Genomic DNA, 4,903 nt, shown 5'->3' with positions numbered 1-4,903 from the left:
AAGGACATGGGTGAATTCCAGAATGATTGCTGCAGGAAGGGTGATTTTGGAAACACCACCACAGTTGAAAAGGGACTGGGAGCAATTTCCCCATCGATCACCAACAGATTGTGATGAAGCGCAGGACGGCAGTGTCGAGGCTCCCTGGCAGGCGCTCTTTCTGTGTGCCTGAGTCTGTCGGGTGGGAAATGTCTTCCCAAAGTTCAGATGCCTATTTAACAATAATAATCAGTGGGATGCCTTCCCAGGTGGAGGGGGCCCAAAGGAAAGATGTCTGTTTGGAACAATAAACCAAGGGTTGTACCTGGGAAAAAAAAGAGTTTATAATAAAGTATGACAAAGAATCTTTATAAGCAGACCTGTAACAGCAGTGATACCTCAATGTATTTAAATAAGTGGGTTTTATGAGCCTTTCCTGTCAGTATATGCCTGAGACTATGGATGGTTACTATGAGGCAGTGTCTAAAGTGACAGGCTCATTGGTGACTCCCACATAGTGGGAGGCAGTCGTGTGGCTTGTGGTCCGGAAAGTCATCTTTGCTTTGCAGCTAGGACACATTCCAGTTGCTCACCTAATGGCCTCACTGGAAGGCCCTGTGAACCATTATGGGTAGGACAAAAAGCCAACAACAGATTATGATAAATGACACAGCTGGGCTAAAATAACAATAATGGGTATAAGTTGTACTTTCTTGAAAAATTAGTTCTGGGTCCTGAATACTGACAATCTATAGTTTTGTCTCAAAGTAAACCTATCTTGAATATTTTTAACAGAGTCATCTGAGTCTCAGAAATTGGTAACTGTTCCTTAATGAAGCTAATTCTTACCTACATACATAACCCTCTCATGTCCTCCAGGATCTCACAGAAAACAGATGGAAAATAATGTCTACATGCAATTATTTTTACTGGAAATTAAAATTCTTTAAAGAAGAGAAAATAATGTGTCAGTATGTCCAGAGAAATCACCCCTGGTCGAACATCACTTGTGCAATTTCCTTAGACTCACTTAGGCTCTAATTAGTCAGCAATCAGGTTTTATAAAGCACATTTGAAATTTCTGTTATAATGAAACCTTTTAGTTGTAAGGGAAAATTTTAAATGAAATGCCAAATGCATAATGTAACATTCTTCTCTAGATCACGCTACCCTATTAAAATTACTGTATTGTTAATTAAACAGGTGTAATCAGTGTCTGGGTTCACGTGGAACCTGTCAAAAATCCAAGACTAAAAGGAAAGGATTGTGAAATTTATCAGCGTATGGGGTGAGGAGTAGTAAAAAATTCTTCACTCATTTTTAAGTAACTCTTTAAATAACTCTCTCTGAAGAGAAGATTTCCAGCCTTTGAATGCAACGAAGAGGCAGGAGCCAAACCAAGCAGGTGAGGGCTGGGTCCAGGCTCCCCTCAGCAGGTGGGTGACCTACAACCATTTGTAGCTAGGATCTCCATTTTCATTTCCCCAGATGGAGAGAGCCTATTGATTTCTGGAAGATCTTCCCTGGGTAGAAGGAATGAGAATCCTAAGTTGCTGGAGTGATAAAGGGGAGTCATTAATTGTGATTCTGTTGAATGAATTCCTGCCTTTGAGCTCCTTGAGGGTGGGGACTTCCTCTGGGGGGCCTTCTGAACTTGTGACAGCACCTGCTTTGGGGGCTGGGTACACTGGACTGATGGCAGACAAGCCCTAGGAAGGAGCCAGGCCTTGGTGGGTGTGCTGCGTTCCCATGGGGCCTGGCACAGAGGAAGCCTGAGAAAGTCACGCAGGTGGAGTGAGGGAATGCTGGCCTGTGGTGCTAACAAAACCCTGTCCTTACACATGACTTATGTCATCCTTGACAGATGGCAGAGGGACCCTGTAGAAATGACCATGAGTCACCTGCTGAGGGAAAGCTACCTGGGACAGATTTCCCAGAATAGGTACCAAGCATTGGCTCCAATTGCACTTTAAAAGCAAAAACAAAGTAACAAAGATGAAAATTCAAAAAGAAAACAAGCAATATGACTAAAGTGATGTCTTTCCTCAGTCAGAACTCAGATATCAGAAGATTTAGTCTATTCCTTTTATACCAGAGGCATATTGTTAAATTGGTTAATGGAAAAGAAAAATGTTTAACAGATAATGTTATTCTTTATGTGAAGTACCATCTGTGTATTGCATTCTGAATGTTCTGGATATGGAAGAGAGGAAGTGTTATGGAATTTCAAGTTTGCCTTCTTGCTGTCTTTATCTTGGGTAGAGTATGACAAACATAATCACATTTCGCTCCTGGAGCATAAAGAGTTTTAATCACCCTATTAACCAGGATGACATTTTTCACAGACTTAAAAAGAAATAGAACAGATATTATCTCCCCATAAGCAATCCATTTCATGGAGGCTGAGCACTAGAAATGCTTTGAAGAAGGGTTAACACAAGCCATTTCCATTTCCTGTCTCAGCCAACATTAAGGAGGTTTTTGGTAAGGATGTGGCTTCCACTGGGTGAGTGTTAAGCTTTACACTTAGAATCACAGTGCCCAAAGGGATGCAAGAGGAAGTCATAGGAGAAAACATGGTGGGCAGAGGTGACTTTCAACACTCGATTCTTTCAAGAGAAATGTGCATCCTGATAAGTTATGTATCCTCTCCACTGGCTGGTTTTTTGTTGTTGTTGTTGTTGTTGTTGTTGTTGTTTGAGCCAAGAAAATGTGATTTTTGAACAACCTGAGAATGAAAAATAGGGACTGGGAAGTATCTCAGCAGCCTGCCACTAGAAGAAACAAGAATGTATTCCAGTGATAGGGACGGTAAGCAGATGTCCTACAGCAAAGCCAAGATGGGGCAGTGGGTGACCCTCCTCCATCCTCATTCCAACTTGACATTGACAGTGGAAAGAAACTTGCCATGCTCTCATCTGAGCTACTGGGGAGGCTGAGGCAGGAGGTTCCCAAATGCCAGGCCCTTCTGGCAACCCGATAAGACCGTGTCTTGAAATATAAAGGGTTGTAGCTCAGAGAGCACCCCTGGGTTCAACCCCCAGTACAACTAATCATCTCAATTATCTCACCTGCCATACTTTAGTCCCATGGGCGGTATGGGGCTGAGCTTGCAAATTAATCATTGCAACCTAAGGGAAAGACCGAAGAAATCAGCGTCGGGAGGAGGGCCCATTGGGACAAAAGTAATTTAAATTCACTGAATTTAGCTATTTCACTTCAGGCAATATTTAATCTTCCATAGGTCTGGTTTATGGAGAATGTTGTTTATTTTCATCTCATTTCACGTATCTTCTTTAAAACAAATAGTTAAGTATAGGAAAAGTACAAAAGTTTTCCTCAAATAGTTGAATTTCCTGCCACAGTCAGATGCATATTTTATAGCTTTTTTTTGATGTTTAGAATTTTTCATGTAGGTGTTTTTATTTTCTGCCAAGAGTCACTGAATGATAGAGCAAGTACTGGGGCCTCTCTTAGTGTTATCAGGATTCATTGTCAAAGGCTGTGATTTCATGAGCACAGAGAGAAGGAAAGCAAGCATCTTTTTAGCAAATCTTGTCTGTTGACAGATAACTCAGTTTTGGAGAAAATTAGAATCACAGTTATCAGGAAGTAGGTACAGTTTCAGTATTAGTGGAGTGATTTAGGACCTTAATTTACATTTCTTACATAAGGTGGATCAGATCCTTTGCCTCATTACCATTTGATGAGGCATGAACACTTACTTTAAAAAATGGAACAATAGTAAAATAATAATAATAACAGGCAAGTGAGTGTGTAAATGTACTTAAAGACATAAAGTCCATCCTCACTGGACTCTCCTGAGAAGCCCCATCAGGCAGAGTGGGAAACTTGGTATATTCATAACACCTATTACCTGCTCATCTGAAAACAATTAAAAAGTCAGTCTTCCCCTGATATCCCAGGCTCAGGGTGGTTTTCCAGGTTTTAACCTGACAGTGACACTCTGTGGGACACATTTGGGAGGATGTCTGAAACATGAGGCTCTGGGCTGTACTCTCAGCATCCATGCCCTGCTTGAAAAGAACAAGTTGACCAAACAGTTGGTAAAAGAAAGCTCCATTCAATAGTCCTTCTGGAATCGTGCCCCACCTTGAAGAGGCAGGTGATGGGAATGGGTTTATTTTGTTGCTACTGGTTGTCTTCTCCAGCTGTCCCTGTGGTAGGGGTCGAGTTTCTCCATTTTCTGCCCCAAGCAGAGACCAGATGTTAGACAGCCAGGGGAGGGTGACCAACGGGTCCATCAAGGCAGCCACCACCTGAACCCTTTCATTTTTCTTCATACATGGTGGCCACAGCTGCTCAGGGACCTTCCTGCAATTGAGACAGAGGTTATAAAGCTAAGAAAGTTCTAGTGAGACCTCTCATCATAAGAAAGGAGGAAACCCTCTGCTCTCAGTTTTCTTGTGGGCCAGCTCAGATTCCCTTTTCATAGATTTTTATTACAAATAATTTTGGTAAAATATCTGTGTGGTAAAATATCATAAAGTCTGCCAACTGTTTCCGAGGGACACTGTTTTTTACGGCATCATCAGTGCAAGACAAGGCAAGTAGGTGATCCTGGTTCTCCCCAAGTTGGAGGTCAAGATGTGGCTCCCACCAGCCATCAACTTGAGTCCCAGTTGCCCGTGTCTCTCACATACAATGATGTCCTGGCTGGTGAAGATGATGGATTGGTGAAGTTTAACGTCTCCGAGCAGGAGGTGGAATTCACATTCCATACAGGAGCAAGTTAGCTGTAAACTTCCAAATGTAACTGAAGGAGCTGGAAGTGAGGTTCGGGATCAAAAGCACAGGGTCCAGGGAGACCTCAGCAAAATGCCCACACCCCTGCCAGAGGCAGACATTCACCCTCAGATTGTTTCTTCAGGTAGGACCAAGCCTACCATGAGCTCCTGTCAAG

Source organism: Callospermophilus lateralis, unplaced genomic scaffold (genome assembly GCF_048772815.1).
Source record: "Callospermophilus lateralis isolate mCalLat2 unplaced genomic scaffold, mCalLat2.hap1 Scaffold_1096, whole genome shotgun sequence".
NCBI lineage: Eukaryota > Metazoa > Chordata > Mammalia > Rodentia > Sciuridae > Callospermophilus > Callospermophilus lateralis.
This window is presented reverse-complemented; position numbering follows the sequence as displayed.